Here is a 10,062-nt window from a genome sequence, read left to right as displayed (position 1 = left end):
AGCTAATTGATGTTAATGCCACGGAATGAAATTTAGCCTTTCCAATGAATAACAAGAATAATATTCAATAATTAAGAAGTGTCTAAATCGCTCATGAATAACATATGAATAACAACATAAACATCTTTGTTGAGGTCATTTGCATATGGTATTAAGCAGACATTAATGATATAATATCACTGATCTGAGAGATGATGTAAGCCTATATTATATTGTTCCCTTCAAATGTATGCAAGAAACCTATAACCCCTTAGGCAGTTATGGAGAGGAAACAGTTGGGAAATTTGGCAAATTATCATATTACATGTTTTTCTTTATGAATCCATTACAAATGGATACCATCCATTACAAACTGGGTACCATTTGTGAAATTCTACTGAGCTGTGTACTCAGAAACAGAGATGGCCTTTCCAACCTTTGCACATTCATGTAGTAATAGAAGTTATAATATTTATTTGAAGAATTATTAGAATTAAGAATAATTGTTGCCTGCAACATGTTTTTTGTACAGTACAAAACTCACATGTGTGGTAACAAGCATAAGGAATGAAGCTGAACAAGACACTTTCCAGAAGAATGACAATGAGGCACAACTCTTGTGGTGTTGGTGTTGGTGTTGCTGTTGATTTGGTTATGGCTTTTTATGATGTGCATCTTGACCGATTTTGTCAGGGGATCCAGCAGAATCATACTCTGAATCTTTTTCAATTTGAGATATTTATGCTGCTTCGTTTGGAAATCATAAGCATAACCAAAAGTGATGATAGGGGCTGGGGAGATAACTCAGTAGAAAAAGCGCTTGCCTGACAAGCACAAGGGTCTGAGTTTAATCCTCAGTTCTGCCAAAAAAGAAAAAAATGATGATAATAGAATCTGAGGAAGTAAGCAGAGGGAAGAAATAGTAAGTAAATTTGATCAAGGTGTGATATGTGTACATACTCATTCCCCAAGTTGAAACTAATTGTTATGTATCAACAACACACACCACCTATAAAATAAAAATAATACAAGGCACATTAAATAAAAGTTACAGAGTACATTAAAGTGCACAATACAACAATATGCAATGTATTAATTATTGTAACTATCCTAGTAACCTGTTTTGGTTACTCTCATTGCTATTTCTTTCTCAATAAAATTGATTAAAAAGAAATAAAATGCATAAGCATTTGTAATTGGGGAAAATTTATACTGAGTTTGATGTTTCTAGAGTTCATCTAGGGATGATTACAAGGTCTACAGAAACTCAAAACAAGGTCTATTCCAGTGCACATACTGTAAAATCTTTGAGAATAAATGAGACGTTAGAGCTTCCAAACCTTTGTGAGCTCACAAAGTCTGCAGGTTCCCAGTTGCTGAGTAGAGCGACGCATCTTGGAGACACTTTCACACAGAATGAGTGAGACGATATAATAGTCAGTGCTCTTCAGAGCTACGTAAATGAAAACCCTCCAAAAAGAAACTCCCTGAATTCAAACCACTGTGAAATGAGTACACCATCCCTAGTACAGATGCTTGCAGGCCAGTCTGCTGAATCTTCTAACCGATTATGATCTTTGAACCACAGTGTCCTACCTACCAATGAACACACAGTGCTTATGTTGTACTAGTACTATATCAAATATGGCCATAACACCCTACATAAGATACTGTAATTAACACTTCTAATGGTCTGATACATTGACTCACATAATTTTCCTGAAAAGTAAAGAACACTCAGATACAGAAAGGTTAAGGAATTATTTTTAAGTTAGTGATACATTGGAAACCTGTATATGAGGTTTACCAGTTGAATAGTCAGTATACTAACTTCTGTGCCATAGGACACCTACAATTTTTTTTCGGAACTGGGGATTGAACTCAGGCCCTTGCGCTTGCCAGGGAAGCACTTATTCCACTGAGCCATCTCCCCAGCCCCGATTTGGTTTTTTTGCTGGTTTTTTTTTGACACATATAATTTTCAAATTATCTGGGTCTGTAATTTGTTTTTATATAATGTCCTTTCATTTCATTTGTTAACATTTTAAACTAATTTTAATATCACGACTTTTCATTTTTGTAAAAATGCTACTGTATAGTTCAAAATCAAACATTAATAAAGCAATTAAGAATGTCATAAATATACATGTGGTATTATCCTGTAATCCTAAAGAAATCACCTACAAATCAAGCTGGATTTATTGTTTCTTAGGGTTGTTTGGGGTGAGTTTTTTTTGGTTTTATTTTTTTTTTATTTTAAGGAAGGGTCTACAGTGTGTTCAGAGTCCCTCTACTAGATCGGACTCATAGTGATCTGCCTGTTTATGCAGCCTCCCAATAGCTGGGATTACAGGCACGTGTCAACACACCCAGTGTAGGATTTATTGTTGAAAATTAGCTAAACATTATTTTATTTGTAGAAATATTCATTTGTTGCCATCAGAGAAAGCAAAAGAAAGCATCTCTTAAGGAAATTACTAAGCAATATTACTGTACTTCTGAACTATGATACATAAAATACTAATAATATGTATTAGAATACAATACGATAGAAATACTTCATTGCTGATTTCTGTGTAAAGCATGTGTTAAGTGAAATTATTAGCAAGGCACAAAGATTCATGAAATGCATGAAAATGTAAAAGAGATAAATGGCCAGGGAGATAGCTCAGTAGAATAAGAGCTTGCCTGATAAGCACAGGGTCCTGAGTTCAATCCCCAGTACCCCCCCAAAAAAAGACAGATAAATGAAATATGGAAATCCTGAAATATTGGCTATTATGGATTTTGGAATTATAAATAAATGATTTTATAATCTCAATAGAAAAAAACTCAAAACTCAAAAATGAGTAGCCAGTTAAAAGTGTGCTAAAATTTCGAATAGAGGATTTTCTAAGGAATACATACATATAGCCAACAGATACATGAAAGTATGCTTACTATTTTAAAGATAAGGAAATGCAAAGTAAAGCTATTATTTTCATAGGGAATCTGACCAATAACCAAAAATGACAGAAGTCACAAAGATAGCAATAAATTGGAATCCCCAACTCTACACTTAGGAGTGCACATTTTAGAAAAAAAAAAATAAAGGATGTTCCTCAAGAAAAGGAATATGCCAACCCATCCAGCAGTCTCACTTTTGGGTAGTTATGCAAAAGATTGAAATATGGATTATGAAAGATATTAGATTATCCATGTTCATTTCAGCAGTTATACCAATAAGCAATGTGAGGAAACAACATTCTTTTTCACTGAGGATAACAAATAAAAAGAAGTGTTATAATACATACAATGGACTATTACTCAGCCCATAAAAGGAAATTCTCCAGTGGGTGAAGTTTAAAGATATTATTTTGAGTGAAATATGCAATTAAAGAAAAGCAAATACTGTACATTCTCATTTATAGGTATAATGTTTATTATAAATGTATTAAGAAAAAGTGGATTGATTGTTACCATTCTTTGGTGGAGGGTACATAGAGGAATTACTAATCAGCAGACATAATGTCGCAGATTAAGTAAGATGAAAAATTCTGAAGATCATCTGTGACATTATTATTAATTATACATTATTGTAAATTTTGAAACGTTAAAATAGATGTCGTGAGAAATACTCATAATTTAGTGAAATATTTTATATATACATACACATATTTAGAGACAAAGAGAACTTTAAATCAGAAAAAAGTACTGCACATTACATTCAATTGTGACAGCTACTATCTATATAACAGAAATTATAAAAATTACTTTTCTTTAACTGATGCTTCCCTAAATTCAAGGAAAAAAGAGCAGAATCTTCCAAATCAACAGAGAAAGATTTCTCTTGTGGTTTATAACTACTGTTTCTGCTATGTGCATCAAATATGCAGAGCTACAGTTATGTAAGCACATTTTCACTCCAGAAATAATTTCATACTCCTGTGTCACACATAAATATAGGCAGTTCTTATAGCTACATTGAACTCTTTCTTATAGCAGGAGGGGATGATGTACATATTAAAAATAATGCTGTGGATTCGGATGTGGTGATGCACAGCTGTTATCCCAGCTGTCAGGAGGCCAAGCCAGGAGGATCGCTATGAGTTTGAGGCCATCCAGGACTATATAGTTTATTGTAGGCCTTCTTGAATTATATAGCTAGGCTTTATCTCAAAATATCAAAAGAAAGAGAGAAGAGAGCAACAGAGAGAGAGAGAAAGAGGGAGAGAGAGAGAGAAGGAAGGAAGGAAGGAAGGAAGGAAGGAAGGAAGGAAGGAAGGAAGGAAGGAGACAGCAGGGAGAGATGGAAGAACAGAAGGATGGAAGGTAGGAATGAGGGAAGAAAGGAAGAAAGAATGGGTTATGAATTTGTCCTTCAAAACACTGTAAGTTATATGAAGAACAGTTATGATTCAAGCGCTACAATTCTTAAGCATATAAAGCCTTATTTCTTTATCACAGTGATAATTCACAAAAGTCCATCCACAGTAGTTTTAATTCTACTAGAAGACATCAGAAAGAGGTATGGATTCTAAGACCCTCACTTCTTTCTCTAGCTGAGCACATATTTAAGGATTTATTTCTTTGTCTACATTTGCTTTTAACTTCTTTCCACCCCAAAATATCTGATTCTAATGTAAGAACTTACTCCGCTTTCTTTTCTTACTGACTCTACTGATCAGTCTGGAATGCTAATACTGACCTGGTGTCAACAGCTCTTCAAGAGGTTGGGTTCATTGTGATGCTCATGACAGTCACCTGTGCAAGTGAGGGAGGCAGCTAGACCCTGAGATAAACTCTTATGCATCTGTGACCTCCTCTCCTCTGTGAATTGTAATTGTCATTAAACTTGTATTGAAAATAACAGTGGAGGCTTGGGGAACCAAAGATATCAGAAGAACTTCTTTCGTACTTGCTCATTAGCAAACACAGCTACAACTTTCTTGTAAATATCTCCAAAGAGACCATTAAAGTTAGGTGATCGACTTACACTTTCACGATCCCTGAACACTGGAAAGGGCAAAAGCTATGGAGGTCTCCTACATGAGGAACCGGCTGAAAGAGTTGTATACACACCTGAATTCCATGCTTCCCTGCAGTATTCTCCTTTTCAGGTTTTTATGTTTCTTTGTACCTGCCCCCAATACATAATGTCTTCTTCTACCGCAGAGAGGTACCCATGTGCGTAACACACACACATTCTTTTTATCCCTTTTTCCCCTTTATCATCTTGCATTCCACCATGTTTCATTTTGCAAAAGATATATTTCTTTTTTTATTATTTATATTTATGTCTTATTGATATTTATCTCATTGTATTTATCTCTTATTTTACACTTTATTGATAATTTTGGATTCCTATGTCAGAGTAACTATGTGATATTTAAAATTAAAAATTATTTATTTGTCTTAACATGGTCTCATAGTGTATCCAATTACTTATTGATAATACAAGTTTTCCCTATTTTATTACACAGTAGTACTCCACTGGGTATGCATACCACATTTGATTCAATGTCTCAATAGTTTTATGGGTACCATATTTCCTTGCATAGCTTAATTCTTGCAAATTATGTGTATATCCAATTATCAATAATATACTAATTTAATTCCTTGGGTATATTAATATACTATTTGTAATATTAAAAAATATTATAGTAATACAATAATGTACTAAATTAGTTCCCTGGATCCCTGAAATTCATGGGGCTGCCTTCCTAGAGTAACCACAAATTGGGAAAAACTGAATTTTCATTAATATACAAAATATGCCTATAAATCCACTTTTTATTATTTAAGCCTTAAATATGCTATCTCTTTTGCAGTTATAAAATGTAATTGAACAAAATACTGTATTAACAAAGCCCTAAGGTGCACAGAATTTTGGTAGCATCTTAGTGAACTTAACTCATTGAGAAAAAACCTGCCAACATTCAAGGTACCTACCTGCAGCACTTTGCTGTGATACAGGAATGCTTATGCATTTGTCCGACATTGGTTAGAGGAGAGTAGTCAGGGAGCAACAAGGAGAACCAATTAATACTCTTGGATTGTCTAATTGCAGACCTCCCACACAGGCATACACACAAAACTGTGATATATTTGTGGTTTTCATGGAATTGTGAGGGTTTCTGCAAGTATTTATTTCTGTTAACAAAATCCACTACTAACTGATGTTTTGAAGGCTGACCAGAAACTTCATAGAGGAACACTGTATATAATAAAGTGTGGTATTTCTGGATATAATTGTAACTCTAGATTTAGAATCTTTAGAGAAATTCTATAGTGACATTGTAGTGTCTTTATTAATTAACATTTCTACTAGCATGAATTAACATTTCATGTTTCCATGTATCTTCACCAGCATTATGGTGTTTTATATTCTTATGCTCTACCTACTTGGTTATCCAGGCACTTTCGCATTCTATATTCTGATTGGACTAAGATGAAATCCTCATGTAATTTTTCCCATCATCAATATTTATTGAACTTTTACAGTATACTAGGTACAATAGAACATACAGAAACATTGTCTCAGCTCCTCAGAAGCTTACATTCTGAAAGGAAAAAAATACACTTCTTTTAAAATAGCAATGTTGGTGTCAGAGAGATGGCTCAGTGGAATAAGCACTTCCCTGGCAAGCACATGGGCCTGAGTTCAATGCCTGGTTCTGTCAAAAATTAAAAGCAAAAGTAAAATAAAATGGCAATTTTGTTTGGCATTTTCTGTAAAGTACTGAAGAAGTATTCTGCAGGGTGAGCTTTGGGTATAACTTAGCCCCATCATTATATAGAGAAGAGAGAAAGAAAAAAGGATTTTAAAAGCCGTCAACAACAGACTATTCAGGATAGAGAGGGGATTACAGGGAGATAAACACAATCTCTTCCACTAAGGAGAGATGTGCTGCAGTGAAGAAGATGAATGAAAGAGTTCATGGGATGCAAACAGAGGAAGTAGATATCTTAGACAGCAAGTGAAGCCAGAAAGATCATGTGACTTTTTCCCAAGCATGTGGCCATCAAATAGGAATGGTTGGTGACATGACAGAAGGCTAAAAAATGTAATCTTGTGCACCTGACAAAGAATAAAGGATCAGAAAAAGTAACTGCAGAAAGGTATAGAGGGAATCAGGCAAGAAATAATCTCTGAAGTAAAAAAAAGAAATGATAACTATAATGAAATGTAGGAGGCTCATTAACTCCAAGCCTCCAATCCTATTGCAAGTGAGTTTCTGGGTTCTTCTTCCCCCATCTCTGCTGAGCTAAGCTTCTAATACTTCTTACCCCGCCTATTTCCCATAAGTCTCCTGCTATGCCACGGAGGTGGGACTTCCTGTCATAGCCCAGTTACCTAGTTACTCAGGCCTTTTGCCCACAGACATCATTTCCCTATGCCTCTACTATATATACCCAGAGTTTCCTTTGAATAAACGAGACTTGATCAGAATCTTATCTTGTCTCCATTTCTCGCATCTCTTGACCTTTGTCCCCTCCTCAATTCCCCGCTCCTCTCCCAGGTGACCTTCATTGACTGACCCGCTGGCTCAGGACAATGAAAGAATTAAAAACTGCTTCTAAAGACACTGCTAAAAAATTAGAGGAGTGTAGAAAAATGATGGAGGCCTTGAATGAGCAATATAGGAAAGAAATAGAACACATGAAGTAGTGTCAGAGAGATAAAAAGAACTTAAAATCTCAATCACAAGCTTGAAAAACTATCTGAATGAAAGTGAAGATAGAATTTCATACCTTGAAGAAACCGTCACAGTTAGTGAAAGGTAAGAAAAGATCTCTTAAAAGCAACTAAGATGCAAGAAAAAATAATTCAACACCTACAAAATGATGCAAAGATGAACAATGTGAGTCTAATAGGCATCAATGAGTAAAGAAGGAGTCAATACAAATGATATAAAAAGAATGTGAGTAAAAGTAATAGCATAAAACTTCCCAAATATGGAGAAATAATCTAGCATTAAGGTAACTGAAAATATAGAACACCACATAATGTCAACCGAATTAGACACACAGTAAGACATATCACAGTCAACATCCCAGAAATGCAGTACAAGAACAATATACTGAAAGCCATTAGAGGAAAGAAACAGATCACATTTAAAGGAAAACCCATCAGAATAATGCCAGATTTTTCTTCAAAAACCATGAAAACAAGAAGAGTATGGAGCAGAGTACTTCAAGTTCTCTATGAAAACAAATTCCAGCCCAGACTGCTCTACACTGCAAAACTCACTTTCAAGTTTGATGGAGGAGTAAAATACTTCCATGACAAAGAACAACTAAAGAATTTCATAAGAAAACCAACCTTACATAGACTACTAAATCCTATGCTAGAGTGGGAACAAAATGACCAGAACTCCACGAAAGGGAACACAAAGAAAGCACCAAATAGTGCAAACAATTAAATAGGAGAAAAAGGGATAAACAACAGTAGGTAAATAACATGCCAATCATAAGTCAATACATCTCAATGATAGCCATCAATGTAAATGGACTCAGTTGACCAATTAAAAGAAATAGACTGGCACAGTGGATCAGGAACCAAAATCCAACAATATTCTGCATACAAGAAACACACTTAACTCATAAAGAAATTCATAGGGTAAAAGCCAAAGAGTAGGAAAAAATAATACATGTCCCAGCACATCAGAAAAAAGCAGTGGTAGAAATCCTTTTTGTAGAGATTCTGAACTTCAAACCAAAAATCATCAAACAAAATAAGAAGGCCACTACGTAGTGCTTAGGGGAAAAATCAAAGAGGAAGAGGTAACTCTCATAAATATTTGACCACAAACAAGGGACTAACCAACTACATAAGACAAATCTTAACAGACATAAAAAAAATCTAATATCCAATGTCATAGTCTAAACAGGAGACCTTAACATACCCTTGTAACAAAAGATAGGGCAAGCACACAAAAAATTAGCAAAGAAGTAGCAGAACTGAAACAAGACTTGGAAGAAATGGACTTAGTGGATAGATACAGGGTGTTCCACCCAACAACAGCAGAATACACTTTTTTGTCAGCTGCATGTGGAACATTTTCTAAAATAGACAACATTCTAGTCCATAGGTCATGCTGAAGTATGTGTAAAAAAACAGAAATTTTCCCATGCATATTATCTGACCATGGTGCAATGAAACTGAAAATAAATGACAAAAGAAATCAGAAAAAGCCCATAGACACATTAAACAGCACCCTTCTCAGCAACCAATGGGTCACAGATGAAATTAAACATTAAAATAAATTCTACAATTCAATGAAAATTCAAGCACAACTTTTCTAAATTCATGGGAGGGAATGAAAGCAGTTCTTAGAGGGAAATTTACAGCTGTGAACTCACACATTAGGAAAACAGAACAGGAACAAATAAACACACTAATGTTGCACCTCCAATATGTGGGAAAGGAAGGGCAAACCAAACCAAAGTCCAAAGACAGGAAAAATATGAAGATAAGAGAAAAATTAATTCAACTCAGATGAAGAAACCAATTGAAAGAATTAAAAAAGCAAAAAGCTGGTTCTTTGAAAGATTAAATAAAATCGATAAGCCCCTAGCTAATCTCATCAAAAACAGGAAACAAAAATTCAAAAATAAGCAATAAGGAATATAAAGGGTGTAGTTATCACAGACCAAGTTTAAATTTCGAAGATCCTCAAGAGCTGCTTTGAGAATCATCACTCTCATAGAATAGAAGACACAGAAGAAATGTACATATACCTAGAAAGGTACAAATTACCACAATTGAACCAAGAAGATATATGAGTACTCAATAACCCAATAACAGTCAATAAAATATGAAATGCAATAAACAACATACCAAGAAAGAAAATTCAGCCAGTCCTAGCCCAGATCCGGTGAGTGTGTAGAGAGCTTCCTGCTACCCTGCGCTGGAGGGACCAGTCCCAGCCCAGGAGGCAGCGTGGGCCGAACCCTCTCCCACCCCCTCCAGCGGCATCCTACCCCTCCGCCGTACCTCCCCCAGCCCTCCTGCTCAGTAGGAATTTCTGCCGACTTCCGGGAACCCCCAGACCCAGTCCTAGCCCTGGTCCGCAGCAGGAAGGAGCTGAGCACAGCAGC

This window comes from Octodon degus, unplaced genomic scaffold, assembly GCF_000260255.1.
Source record: "Octodon degus isolate 3935 unplaced genomic scaffold, OctDeg1.0 scaffold00206, whole genome shotgun sequence".
NCBI classification, from domain to species: Eukaryota; Metazoa; Chordata; class Mammalia; order Rodentia; family Octodontidae; genus Octodon; species Octodon degus.
The sequence above is the reverse complement of the archived record's forward strand: the minus strand, read 5'-3'. Positions refer to the sequence as shown.